The sequence below is a fragment of the Eumetopias jubatus genome, unplaced genomic scaffold (genome assembly GCF_037043125.1).
Source record: "Eumetopias jubatus isolate StellerSeaLion01/CBP00866 unplaced genomic scaffold, mEumJub1_p1.0 scaffold_2, whole genome shotgun sequence".
Classification (NCBI taxonomy): Eukaryota; Metazoa; Chordata; class Mammalia; order Carnivora; family Otariidae; genus Eumetopias; species Eumetopias jubatus.
The window spans coordinates 27969678-27983627 of record NW_028274808.1 but is presented as its reverse complement, the minus strand read 5'-3'; the positions used below and the strand labels follow the sequence as shown (position 1 = coordinate 27983627).

At 41.8% G+C, this 13950-nt stretch overlaps 1 pseudogene across 1 annotated transcript; it reads right to left on the bottom strand.

The window, feature by feature from the left end:
* Positions 1-7221: 7221 nt before the first annotated feature.
* On the bottom strand, positions 7222-13214 carry LOC114196810 (large ribosomal subunit protein eL34 pseudogene; annotated as a pseudogene). Its single transcript, XR_015767758.1, has 3 exons — positions 9425-13214; positions 8759-8816; positions 7222-7780 (listed from the first exon to the last, which is right to left on the bottom strand). The product of XR_015767758.1 is annotated as a large ribosomal subunit protein eL34 pseudogene (transcript).
* Positions 13215-13950: the final 736 nt, after the last annotated feature.

Sequence of the window (13950 nt, the reverse complement as noted above, 5' to 3'; positions counted from 1 at the left end):
AGAAAATAGAATATATTCCATCTGTTGTCGCTCCCCTTACCCCACATCTTCTTAATCTCATTAAGGCAGAATTGCTAAATAATAGTAGTTGATGTTAATTTCTGATGAGAATTGGATCATTATAGAGATTGAGGAACATCCAACACTCGTGATCAAAGAAGGAGGCTGTGTATATGAGGAAATCTGTGAAGTCTCATTTTGACAATTTTATTTTGACAACTTATTCCCTTTGTTAAAAAAATTTTTTTTTCCTGGCCTGAACTTGAACCATTAGGGTCATTTTTGTTCTGGATGTTTTTAGTTCTCATTCATTTATTTACTAGTGCCTAAGGTCTGCACTTGTGCCACTGGCATCTACCACCATCTGCCATAGACATGGGGCTCACTCCAGACCCCCACACGTGTGCCATTTCTGGGAGACTCTCAGGGACTGCACTGGGCCTTCGGTTATACAAGTGGGCTCTTGAGGGCAGGGATCTCAGGTCCCCAAGAGGCATAATAGGAGAATCCTGTCTGGTTAGATTCTCCAGTCTCTCTGACCTGCACTAGAAATATATTTTGAGAGTCTTCTAGTTGAAACCGTCTATTACATGTGATGAGAACAATGTCACCTATTCTTTTTCTTATTTGTCATGGCTCCCAAGAATCACAGAGATGCTTTTCAGACCAAAATATTGGGGAACTTACTGCCTCAAACTTTCAGGTCAGAGATGAAGGAGCTAAACATAGGCCAAAGGCACATTGCTAGTTTAACCATTCTTTTTTATTTCCTAAAAGACAAGACTCAAGTGCTTCTGGGTTAGAAGAGTAAGCGTACACACAGTCCAGTAGAGCTTGGTGCCGGAACGTTCTAGAAGATTCTGATCCAGTGGTGTCTCGTTACAATACGAAAACCTGAAAAATCGATGTAGCTTCAACTTCATGTGGTGAAATGACATGGGTATTTGAGAAATGTAATACTGACTATGAATTATAACATTAACTACCATGTATTAGCCCTTCGTTGTTCCAGGTTCTCTATTTCCTGCTTTGCATATGTGTTCAACCCAAAGTCAAATCCGAGGATCAATCACGGTAGTCGTCACCTACTTCTCGGGGTCAGCACACCTGCTTCTCCTCACTTCCCTGCTTGCTACCTTCATTTCTATTTTGTTCATCTTGATGCATACACTTCCTTTTATCTTCACCCACTTCAAATTTCTTTTGGAAAGAGGCAGCATTCTGCATGAAGTTTTGGAATGATTTGTTTCTAAAGAGTAATTAACTGTGAAGGCTTTAGTTTGTCTTCAGTTCTAAAGAAATCAATGGCTTACCTGGAAGGAAGACAACAGACATTCTTGTTGAATTATTCTGCTAATGTTTGCCTTGTAAACAGTGGTATTTTATGCAAACAAATTGGAAAGTCTTGATTTGGGCCCCGTAGGGGCAAAGGTCTTCCTTCTCTGACTAAGTATCCTCTGGTAGGGCTTCCTGAGGGAGGCTTTGTCATTTCGACACCCCTGTGGATCATAAGGGACACTGTGGGGTGGATTGTCTCCTAGAATGAAGTCTGACTTACTCTCCTTTTCGATATAAATAGTGTGTATTCATATACACATAATCTTTACACTTGTACTTTATGAATAATTTATATGTGTGCATATAGCATATGTGTGATCATTTCTTTAAGCTGTTTCATCTCTCCCTGAAGAACCCTCCATAATTACTGCAAAATACTTTTGTACAATGACCCAACTGAAATATAAACCGTTCAAAAAGAATTTAGATTTTCAGAGAGGAGGAGAGTTGCCCATTGACAAGGACTCTGGCCTTTGGCAAGCTGCTTCTGAGGGAGCTGTCAGAAGCCAGAGAGGGATAATGAACACCTTCACTTAAGGTGCTCCCTGCCTTCACCTGGGTGGTGTTAAGTTGGGGTGGCTGCTCCCTCTGGAGCAGAGATCCCATTATTTCTCACAGGCACACTGCCTTTGGGAAAGTAGGGAGGAGACAGTTGGGTCCCTGCTCAGAAATTGGTGTTGTGGACTCAAAGATCCTCTCAAGAATTTCCAGATGCCTTCAAGCAAGATCTATTGGAAATACACAACAGAGCAAACGATCCCGAGAGTCTGAAGGTGAAGGCAGTTCAAAGTTGCTAAATGGGGGCTTTGTTATTAAGAGAGTCTTAATCTGGTAAGGCTCTAAGGTAAACCCCATAGTCCAGACTTGATGTTTTTGTGTTTTAATGTTTGTTCTGGTGAGGTACTATTTTCATCCAGCAGGAGTAAGAGTGGGTGGGAAGGATGGACCTTAAGGCAGTGGAAGGATTTTTACTTATTTTCTACCTGTACCGCCTGGAAAATGCTTCCCTTGTAATGTCAAGTAGTACAAAATAAACCGAGTGGTCTTGTGTATTTACACTGGGGCCTTAGTTATGCAAAAATATGGATGGGTAAAACATTAGTAGAAAATATAATAAAATGGTACCAGTGGTTGTCCCTTTATGTTGGGGTTATATTATGTTTCCTTTTGCTTTTCTTTTTTCTAAATCTCATGTACTAAATGAGACATATTTATAATGAAACTGAAATCTGGGGAAAAAAAATCCTAGCCTTATTTTGCAATTTATACCACATATTTTTTGTCAGAAAAATTCCATCAAATGTAATTAATAGTCTTCAACCTTGGGGGTATGTGTGAGCTGGGAAGCTTTAAAATTTTTCAGGGACTGCAAAGTCTGGCATGCGGAGCTGATGAGCAGCCAAGGTTGAGGACCATTGAGCTGATGGTCGCCAAAGACTTTCTCATTAATCTGGGTCTAACCCTCCTGTGAGGTCCGTGACAAACAGGACTCTAGACTAGAATCCCTGAAGCTAAAGGGAGTGTCTGCAGCTGCCTGCTGTATGAATGGTGGATAACAGAGTGTGTGGGGCTCCTGGGTGCATCCATTTGAACAGGAGTCCCCATTGAGGTTTCCATGTCACTTACTAGCTTAATGGGAACTGGAAAATAGTCAAAGTTATTTCTTAACGCAATATTCATTCAAATCCATTTTTTAAAAAAGTGCAGACCTCACAGGACTCTCGGAAATGGGAGAGGATTTGTGAAATAAAATATATAAGACCCTACAGGTCGGGATTCACCTCTTCAGATGATTGATATTAAATAGATCAATCATGACAACTTTTTTTCTTTTTGAAGATTTTATTTGAGAGAGTGAGAGAGCACAAGCAAGGGGAGCAGCAGAGGGAGAGGGAGAAGCAGGCTCCCCGCTGAGCATGGAGCTAGACTCGGGCCTCGATCCCAGGATCCCAGGATCATGACCCAAGCGGAAGCCTTAACCAACTGAACTATCCAGGCTCCCCAGCCATGACAACTCTCAAGCTAAATATTCAGGAAGGCATCTTTTTAGCTAAATGTGTGTGTAGGTGGGTGGGTGGATGGCGGGGTGGTTGGTGGTAGTGATGGTGACCAGGATCTGAAACATAATATGGGAAGTGACACAAATTCCTCAAGGCTTGGACTGCAATAAAGGTAAGAGATGTAAATCAACACAAAGGAGATTTTGATCTAAAAGTAAGATCAGGGGTGCTTGGGTGGCTCAGTCGGTTAAGCGTCTGCCTTCGGCTCAGGTCATGATCCCAGAGTCCTGGGATTGAGCCCCGCATCTGGCTCCCTCCTCTTTCACTCCCCTGCTTGTGCTCTCTTTCTGTCAAATAAATAAATTAAATCTTTAAACAAATAAAAGTAAGATCATTGTTTATGTAAAGTCTTCTCTCTTAATTATCTTCTCCATCAGAAAAGAGAATATTTTCAGATTCTAGAGGCTATCATAAATGAAAGTTTCCCGAAATCCAGGCATCCAAACAAGCAAATTCATTTTCAAATGCGTGAATAGTAGACACAGATGGGGTGTCCCTCAGCCACTGCTCCCCTTTCCAGGAGTTTCCGGCTGCAGTCATACTTGCCTTCCTAGTTATGGTTGATGAGACTAGCAGTGGGTCGAGCAGACGGTCTCCATCCTGAGAGTTCTGAATTGGGACTGTGAGATGCTAGGTAGTCATTCCTGCAGATCAGTGAACAGAGGACACACAAACCAGGGAGTGAGGGCAACCGTGGTTTGGTCATGTGCACACATCAGCAGTGATGGCCGGTTTGCTGAGACCAACGGAGTGGATAATGTGAGGGAACTCAAGCGAGGAAGCTGACTGCCGGCTTCTTGGTCCAGTCCTCTGTGGGTCCCAGCTCCGCTTGATGCCCTTAGATTCCATTAGCCATCTCAAGAGCCTTCCATAAGGGCCTTTTTGCTTCAACTAGTTTGAAGTGATGTCTTTACCTTGTGACCTAAAAGGCCTTGACTAGAAAAAATGGTAACCAAAGCAAAGTGCATAATCCAACCAGTAATTAACACCGAGAAAGAAATGTAAATGGAAGCAACATTAAGAATGTATTAGTCATTTCTCTCTGCTGAGAATTTTAGAGCAGTCATTCTTAGCTATTTGGGAGTGGTAGCAGAATTCTTTAAGAAGCTGATGGAAGTTATAGACCTTCTCTTCAGGGGAAAAAAAACACATTTTGCATATAATCCATGTACCACCAGATAAGTACTTAGATGATCAGTGTTTTGATTTTGAGCCTTAATAAATGTACATAGCTACCTGTCATTCTCATTGTGTCACCCATTTGTGTTATAAGCTTCTTTCTAAAGGAGGAAACCAGTTTTCTCTGTAAATTTTATTTTTTTTAATTTTTTTTAAAGATTTTATTTATTTATTTGAGAGAGAGAGCATGAGAGATAGAGAGCATGAGAAGGAAGAGGGTCAGAGGGAGAAGCAGACTCCCCGCTGAGCAGGGAGCCTGATGTGGGACTCGATCCCAGGACTCCGGGATCATGACCTGAGCCGAAGGCAGTCACTTAACCAACTGAGCCACCCAGGCGCCCTTCTCTGTAAATTTTAGTTCCTTTTACTTGATGGCTCAATCAGAATTACTCAATGAAGTTATTATCATCTGTTAAATTATGGGATATATATGGTATCAAAATACTTTTTTATAATATTAAAATACTTTTTGAATGCAAATCACGATTTGTGCCCCAAACATAAATGTCTCATTAAGGTGGATTAAGTGTACTTCACATTACAATCAAGTGCCCTCTTCTATAGGCCAGGCTTTTCTTCCCTCTATTCAACTTGTAATTTATCGAAGGGCCCAAGTAGCAACAAGTCAGACTGTATTTGAATCCAGTCTCTACTACTTACCACATAACCTTGGGCAAGTTCTCTAGTCCTTTGAGACTAAGTTTTCTCATTGGCAAATGAGGTCAACAGTGGTATCTAATCATAAGGCTTTTGCGAAGTTTTAGTAAGATATTCCATTTAAAGCACTTGGCAAAATGCCTAGCACAAGATAACAAATATTAATTTATTATCTAGATGAACTGACATAGAAATTTAGTCACGATATACTGTGAACTTGCTTCCCTTGGAAGGCCTTTTCTCCTGACTTGTCCTGCATACTTAACACTGATAGAGTAAGGGCCAGGACTGAGTCAGGGTCAAGGTCCACTCAAGGCTTTCCTCCTTTGTGACACTCCCTCTCTCTCTTAGACAGAACGAGTGACCTCCTCGGGTTTCCCTGGGTATTCCTCCTCACCGAACTGGAATCCACTGTGTCATTGGGCTCCATCTCTAGACTCTGAGAGAGGGACTCTGTTAATGTCCTCCTCTGTATCCCATAAGACGAATTTATTGAATAAATACATGAGTAAAGAAGCACAGAGCCAGTAGTGAAGGAGATTCCTGCCCTTTCCCTCTTGTTGACCAGATCCTGAGAGAGAGCATGGGAAGAGGTTACGTAAGTGAAGAGGCTGGTATGAGAATAAGACGGATCCTACAAATTTAGGGAAAGACTGATAATTCTGTAGCCATGGTAACAAGGAGCCACCAAGAACTGGTTTTAAGTCTCTTCAGTCTACCGTGACAACTAGCTGAAGTGAACATGCTTTTGCAAATCAACTGGTATTGGTTCTTGCTTATAAAAATCAGCCAACAGGGGCACCTGGGTGGCTCAGTGGGTTAAGCGTCTGCCTTTGGCTCAGGTCATGATCCCAGGGTCCTGGGATCGAGCCCCATGTCGGGCTCCCTGCTCGGCAGGGAGCCTGCTTCTCCCTCTCCCCCCTGCTCATGTTCTCTCTCAAATAAATAAATAAAATCTTAAAAAGAAAAAAAGAAAATCAGCCAATAAATTAGTATGGACCTGCTCCAGTAGAAATGCACCCGAGCACCAGCCAATCAATAGGTCTCACCCGAGCAACCACACTTCCACAGATGATGTCAACCCACTCACACTTCTGAAAGCTCACCGACCCATGAATTCCACACTTCTCAAAAACTCTATATGAGATCAGCAGTCTGCTCTGTTCCTGGAGACCATGCCTGACAAGCACAGTTCTCCCTTACTAGAGCCAGCAATAAATTCAGTTTTGTTCTTTTTATCCAGATATTGGGAAACAGTCTCATCATCTTTTCCCAATTCTGATATAGACAATTTTTAAATTTAGTAAATTTCATGTAACATAGTTCACAATCTTAAACATTTTAGAGTGTATAATTCAATGATTTTTAGTATAGTCACGCTACTATGCAACCATCATCCCTGTTCAATTCCGGAATATTTCCTTTATCCTAAAAGGATACTTCCCAACTGCCCTTCTCCTCACCACCTGCCAACCACTGGTCTACTTTTTGTCTCTGTAGGCTTGCCTATTCTTGACACATCAGATGAATGGAATCATACAGCATGTGGCTTTTTGGGTCTGGCTTCCTTCACTTCAGCATGTTTCAACGTTCATCCATGTTGGAGGATGTATCCATACTTCTTTCCTTTTCATGGCCAAGTAGTATTCCACTATATGGACATAATACATAGTTTTTTATCCATTCTTCTGTAAATGGATACTTGGTTTGTTTTTACCTTTTGGCTATTGTGAATAATGCTGCTGTGAACACTGGTGTACAAATATCTGTTTGTGAGCACCTGTTTTCAACTGGTTGACAATTTTGCTTCAGGACTTTGACTATATCACCCTAGGGGCGCCTGGGTGGGCTAGGTCAGAGGAACGTGCGACTCTTGATCTCAGGGCTGTGAGTTTGAGCCCCATACTGGGTGTGGGGATTACTTTAAAATAAAATCTGAAAAATAAATAAATAAATAAACAAACCACACTACTGCCTTCTAGCCTCCATGATTTTTTTTATTTCTTTTATTACTCAAAAATAAAATAAAGTTAAAAATAACTTCATTTTTTTATTTAGCTTTCTGACTCTGTGCTTTTGCCTTCAACATTTCCACGATGATTTTCTGCTCCTCGATAAGGAAAGCACGCTTGGTCCTGTCATGAACACACTTAGCACACATGGAACCATCACATGCCCTGCTGACGTGTGTTTTCATTTTAGACAACTTCATAAGAACTGTAGGTTTCACAGCACAAACTCCTCGAATCGGCCTGGGCACATACCACCTGCGGATTTTGGTGCTTTCCCAACCTTCTTGGTACAAAGTTAAATGATTCTACTACCAGGGGTTCGGGACAGCCTAATTCTGCTAGAGGCTGTATCACAGGACAGCCTACGATCGTACGTCAAGTGCTGGACCGTTCTGAATGCCTGTGGATGCCGTCCCCAGGAGAGGAAAATCTCCATGATTTATGATGAGAAATCAGCCAGTAAGTTGATTGAGGATCCATTTTCTGTGATGAGTTGCTTGTCCAGAACAGGCACATCCAGACACTGAGAGGAGACTGGTGGTTGCCAGGGTTGGGAGGAAGAAGGAAAGAGAAATAACTGCTCATGGGCATGGGGTTTGCTTTTTGGAGGGATATATATTAAAAAAGAAATTAGTAATGATGATTGCATAGCTCTGTGAATGTATTAAAATCCCCCAAATTGTCCATTTTAAAAGGATAAATTATGTCCTGAGCTGCTGTAGAAAAATCTAAATCGGATGTCTCAAAGGCATCTCAAAATCAATGTGCCCAACATCAAATTCTTGTTCTTTAATATCAAACCCTGTCTTCTTCCTGGGCTCTGGAGCTCAGGGAGTAGACCACCATCCATCTACTTACAGAGTAGAAACCCTGGGTCATGTTTGCCAGCCTGTTACTCCCTTCCCCCAATATTTAGTCCATCCCTGAATCCTATCACTTTTACCTCCTAAATGGCTCTTTTTCCATCTGTCCCTATCTTTAACGGTCCACCCCAAAACCATCATCTCTCATTAACGACCCCTCTCATCTGGCCTCCTCATGTACGCACTCTTGCCCCTCTTCAATTTGCCATCCCCACCACAGCTGGTGGTGCTGGATTGTTCAACAGATAGACCAGGCACGTACTAACTACATTAGCAAAGCAGGCCACTTACAAACTGAGGCAAAATTTCTTGGAAAATGTTGGTATTTTGTATCAGTTAGGATACATTTCTGTAAGTAACAGAAAACCCAGCTCACGCTTGCTGAGATATTATCTCTTGAAGCAACTACATTTTTTCCCTATTGCCATCCTCTATTCACATCCAGTGATAGAAGGAAAATCTCCCTCAAGGATAAGGTCGTCCCTTAGCTTGTATTAGGCAAATTTAAGGTATAGGCATACCTGTGGACCAGGGAAAGGCCAAACACGCATTGGCATGGACTGACTGAGGTCTACCTGTGGACTGGATGGACAGCTGAATAAAATTTAAGAATCTGCTGAGGAGGAGGAAGACGAGGATGGGCACTTACCCTTGATGCAATAATATGGCTCTTCTTTTGGCAAGACTTGAAATATAGGGAAGGGGCCCTAATATATTGCAGAAAGAGGAAGCTAACTTTAGCAAAATATCATTTACAGCACGAGGTTTCCCCCTTCATATTTCAAAATTCAAAGGCATTTTCTGTCATCTGGCACAAACAAAATTTAACAATTTATCTGTAATTCAGTAAAGAGCTTTCCAATTTTTCTTACTGCATTATGATAAAGTTAAAATGTAAAGATCATATGGGATCAAGTGTGGGTTATTCTTTTTCCAGTTATAAAATATATTGAGCACTATGGCAGAGGTTCACTAACCACAGGGGTAAATACAAGTCATACACTTCCCTTTTGGGCTCTACACATTTAAGCAATATATACCATACATCTACAGTTGTGCCAGTCAGCCTTAAGTAAAAAGAAAACATATTTTAGGCACAGTTATGGGATAAGCTGAAAGACCTAAAACCATTCTTTCAGCTAATAGACCTAGACAGATTATAGGTAATTGAATTCTAAAAATCTGCTCTATTAAAAATCAAGTGCATTTAACCCAGAGATAAGGGGTTCTATGTGTAATCTTTATAAAAATGAGGTTATTCACCTGACAGTATATATAAGTCACTAGCAAGCATTGCAGTGCGTTATTCCCCTACCTCTGTGTGGTTGGCAGCTCATGGAAGTCTATGGTAGAAGCTCTCTTCCCTAGGTAGCCAGGATCCGTAGCTGGTCAGTTAAAGAGAAAAGTCAGTTAAAGTGGGGAATCACAAACTTATAATAAATATCCTTAAAATGTTATCTTTACTTAAAAACATACAAGTCTATTCATCCATCGTTCCTTTGATATTGGGCTAAAAGGCCTTTTCTTGGAGGGGAGTCTACGGATGGACATGCATTAACACCAGCAAACAGTGCTGGCAATTTTAGTTTCAGTGGAGTGAGGACTCAAGACACCTGTGGAGAAAACTGAGGGCAGAATTCCGCTGGATTCCTCCACCTAAACTTACACGTTTGTTTCACCCACACCTAATCCCACAGCAGATTTTCTTAAGGCGTGATAAAGACCTATCTTTAGAGATAGGTCCTGATATCAGGTAGGTCTTTATCAGTTCTTCCCAAGCATTCAACTTATTTTCATAGAGATCACAACTCTCTTCATGCTCCTCTTTGTCTGCTTTGGGTAATATTGAATTAAATTATGTAATTACTAAGCACAACTTGCATAAACAAGTTTGGGAACAAACGACTGACTTTCGGAAAGCATAGAACTCAAGAAGAAGTGATTAGCCCATCAGGGACTAGCCTACTTACTAGTTGTAAAAATTGCATGGGCCTTCAGCATTAGGAATGCTTTTTCACACAGAACAGGGGCTCGTTCAAAGGTCTGAGCCACAGGAAGGCAGAGTTGGTTCTAGAAGCAGAAACTCTAAATTCAGAAAGAGCATTTAAATTTATATGAAGTTATGAAACTCCTTTGAGAGGAATGCTAAAGAATAGGATTTGAGCAAACCTTTCTTTACAGAGTTTGCAGTTGGGCCAGCAGCAATCCTTCTCTGGGGGAGGGCATAATGCCTGAGCCTCCCGTTGGATGTGGTTAGGGTCACTGGGTCTACTCTTGGTGAATGCTCTAAAATATTAAAATCTCTCTCTCTTTGAAGAAGGCAGGAAAGGAACTGTTCCTAGTTTATGTTTAAGAAAATATTGAAATCTAGCTTTTGGCTTTCAGCTCGAAGGAGGCCAGGGTGCAGCTGTCTTCAGTTGTCCCCGATCCAGTTTGACCCAACATCAGCTGCCTCCATCATGCTGCCTAAGTTCAACCCCAACGAGATCAAAGTTGCATAGGTGAGGCGCACTGGTGGGGAAGTTGAGGCCACGTCTGCCCTGGCATGATAGGCTCCCCCTGCGTCTTTCTCCAAAAAAGGTTGGTGATGACATCACCAAGGCAACAGGTGATTGGAAGGGTATGAGGATTACGGTGAAACTGACATTCAGAACAGGCCCGGATTGAAGTGGTACCTTCTGCCTCTGCCCTGATTATCAAAGCCCTCAAGGGGCCACCAAGAGACAGAAAGGTGTTCACAGCCGCCGTCGCTTGCCAATGCCAGCGCCACCTCCAGCTGGCTGAGCTCCAGCCGAAGGAGAAGGGGGAAGTAAGGAGGTTTCTGTACCACGGCTCGTACAAAGCAGAGTGCCTGCAAATTGGTGGTAAAGCACCGAGGAAGCAACTGGCTACAAAAGCTGCTCGCAAGAGTGCGCCCTCTACTAGAGGGGTGAAGAAACCTCATCGTTACAGGCCTGGGACCGTGGCAGTCTGTGCAATCAGACGTTATCAGAAGTCCACTGAACTTCTGATCCGCAAACTTCCTTTCCAGCGTCTGGTGCAAGAAATTGCTCAGGACTTCAAAATAGATCTGTGCTTCCAGAGCGCAGCTATTGGTGCTTTGCAGGAGGCAAGTGAGGCCTATCTGGTGGGCCTCTTTGAAGACATCAACCTGTGTGCTATCAAAAAAAATTTTTTTTTCTCTTCTTCCTGTTATAGGTAGTTCTGAACGTTAGGTATTTTTTTTTCCATGGGGTCAAAATGTACCTAAGTATGTGATTGCAACTGGAAAAATAGGGGACAGAAATCAGGTATTGGCAGGTTTTCCATTGTCATTTGTGTGTGAATTTTTAATATAAATGCAGGGACATAAGGCATTAATGCAAGTCAAAATGTTTCAGTGAACATGTTTCAGCAGTTCAACTTTATAATGATTATAAATAAACCTGTTAAATTTTTCTGGATAATGCCAGCATTTGGATTTTTTTAAAACAAGTAAATTTCTTATTGACGGTAACAACAACAAAAGGCAGAAAGAAGCAGAAAAAACATTAAGGACAGTGGAAATAGCACTTTGGATGTGACTGTCAACACTGCCCGACAGATGTGGCACCGATCTTGAGCCAGAGAACTCTCTGGAAACGCCCAGTCTGTGGGCTGCAGTGTTGATGGCCACCACCCTCATGATATCACAGATGCTAACAACAGTGGTGCAATGGAATGCCCAGCTCATTAAAAACTAGAAAGGAGGGGCGCCCGGGTGGCTCAGTCGTTAAGTGTCTGCCTTCGGCTCAGGACCTGATCCCAGGGTCCTGGGATGGAGCCCCGCATCGGGCTCCCTGCTCAGCGGGGAGCCTGCTTCTCCCTCTCCCTCTCCCCCTGCTTGTGTTCCCTCTCTTGTTCTCTGTCAAATAAATAAATAAGAAATCTTTAAAAAAAAAAAAACTAGAAAGGAAAATTTCAATAAAGAATCATTTGACAGCTGAAAAAAAAATTATTGGTCTCAAGTAGCCTTAATATGGGTCAGATTAGTAAGGATAATAAAATTCTCCAAGGGAACCAATTTGCTAATCAAGAGAGGTAAAACGATCCTGTTTCCTGGTGCCCTCTTGTGATAAAACAGCAGGTCGACAGTGGGGATTATAAAGCTTTAAGATCCAAGGGTCTGAAAGAGATCATCTCCCTTCATTAATGGTTGGACTGCACACTAAGAACCAGCCACCAAAATGATAAAAGCGGTGGTGCTTGAGGGTGGGCCATAGGATTAGAAGGACTTCCTCCCCACCTCCTAAATTATCTAAAATGAAATTATATTACTTTTATAAGTAAAAACAACAAAAACACCACCACGATTTACCAGTTAGTTAATAATAAGCAGAACCACTTTAAAGTTTTGGACAGAATGACCTATAGCCTTAACACGAGGACCATCTTTTAGTAATTTTTTTTAAAGATTTTATTTTTAAATAATCTCTACACCCATTGTGGGGCTTGAACTCACAACCCAGAGATCAAGAGTCACACACTCTACCAACTGAACCAGCCAGGCATCCCCTTCTTCTAGTAAATCTTATTGAATTCAGGGGAAGACCAATAATGCTTTTTAAGTTTTCCTATTGTTTTGTCTCACGCTGTTTAAGAACTTTAAAAATAACAAAGACTAATAAGCAAGGCAAATCCTCAGCTGTTTTCCTAACTAGCACTTAGGAAGCCCACCGTATTTTGGAATCTCTAAAAGGCAGTGCTGAATGGGGTTAAGATCATGAACTCTGGAGCCAAATGCCATTTACTTGCCAGTGACCTTAGCACAGTTACTTAGCCTGTCTGTGCCTCAATTTCCACATCTGTAAAATAGTGGTATTACTTATCTGACTGTTCAGAGAATTAAATGACTTCATGTGTAATCAACCACTTATGTGTAAACTGCTTTTAACAGTGCCTGACATGTAGTAGGTTCTATACACATTTATTAAATAAATGCAAATTAAAAAAAATGTTGGTGAGTTTACTAAGTATGTATTAAAAATAGTTTTTCTGGAGGCACCTGGCTGGCTCAGTTGGTTGAGTGTGTGACTCTTGATCTCTGGGTTGGGTTTGAGCCCCACGTTGGGTGCAGAGATCAATTAAAAAATTAAAAAAAAAAAAGAATAGTTTTTGTATTATTTTCAACACTCTCCTTTTCAACATTCTTACCCTTCAGGATTTTTATTAATAATAATTTCTACTTAGCCTAGAGAAGTTAAACTTATGCTTAATGAGATATTTATTTAGAGACAAGTAATCTAAATTTCTAAGATGATGGTGTTTAGAGAAGGTTATGATGAAGACCTCTGATAATGTCATATGTCATGCCCATTAATAAAGAGTTCTTCCTGAACCCGTTTTCCCCAGTGTGGAGACCCTTGAGAGATACTGATCGTGCACCAGCAAGGAACCCAGGCATAACCCAGGATGTGTGTGTGCGTGGTTTTTAGAATGTGAACCTGAATCCTTGGATGCTCCTCCCTTCGAAAGGTGGTGCATAATCCCCTCCCGCCTTGAGTGTGAGATAGACTTAGTGACTTGCTTCTAAGAAATAAAATGAAGGGGCAGCCTGGGTGGCTCAGTCAGTTAAGCGTCTGCCTTCAGTTTAGGTCATCATCTCGGGGCCCTGAGATCGAGCCCTGCGTCGGGCTCCCTGCTCAGCATGGAGTCTGCTTGTCCCTCTCCCTCTGCCCTTCCCTCATGCTTGTGTGTGCTCTTCCTCTAATATCTTTAAAAACTAGTAAAATACAATGAAGTGGAAGTGATGGTGACAGCTTCAGAGACAAGGTCCTTCCTTGTTTGGACCTGAAGAAAGCTGAGGGAAGCCAGCTGCCAGGT